The sequence below is a fragment of the Octodon degus genome, unplaced genomic scaffold (genome assembly GCF_000260255.1).
Source record: "Octodon degus isolate 3935 unplaced genomic scaffold, OctDeg1.0 scaffold00242, whole genome shotgun sequence".
Lineage (NCBI taxonomy): Eukaryota > Metazoa > Chordata > Mammalia > Rodentia > Octodontidae > Octodon > Octodon degus.
The window spans coordinates 1046801-1047269 of NW_004524818.1; positions in this window are offsets into that span (position 1 = coordinate 1046801).

The following is a 469-nucleotide window of genomic DNA, read 5'->3' on the forward strand; positions in this document are numbered from 1 at the left end:
TTAAGCTTAACCTCAGTATCACTCTGCATTTCAAACATCTTAGGCATAATAAGGAACAGGTATTTTTCATCAAGTATTGATATGTTGAACTTTAAGTTTCTGCATAATATGATAAAAACATTTAAAATTAGATTATATTTTAAAAATAGGATAAAGAATCATATACTTCTCATGTTTGCACATAAATCCAAAAATCTCACCATATACAACCTTGAAGCAGGACAGTCCCACAATATTCCTTTTCCAGTCTCGTGCTTTCAATCACCACCCCCTTCTTCTTGAACATCCACCTACCCAAGAGACATCATAGTAGTAACTGGCATGTCATGACAAGCAGCCCATATTCAGAACACCAGAATGACAGGCACTACAAAGATGAAACTACTATTATAAATTACCATCTGCAGTGCAGTAGCTTAGTTCACAGTTAACAGTATATATAGTTAGTCAGGGTGAGAATCTTTCCAAT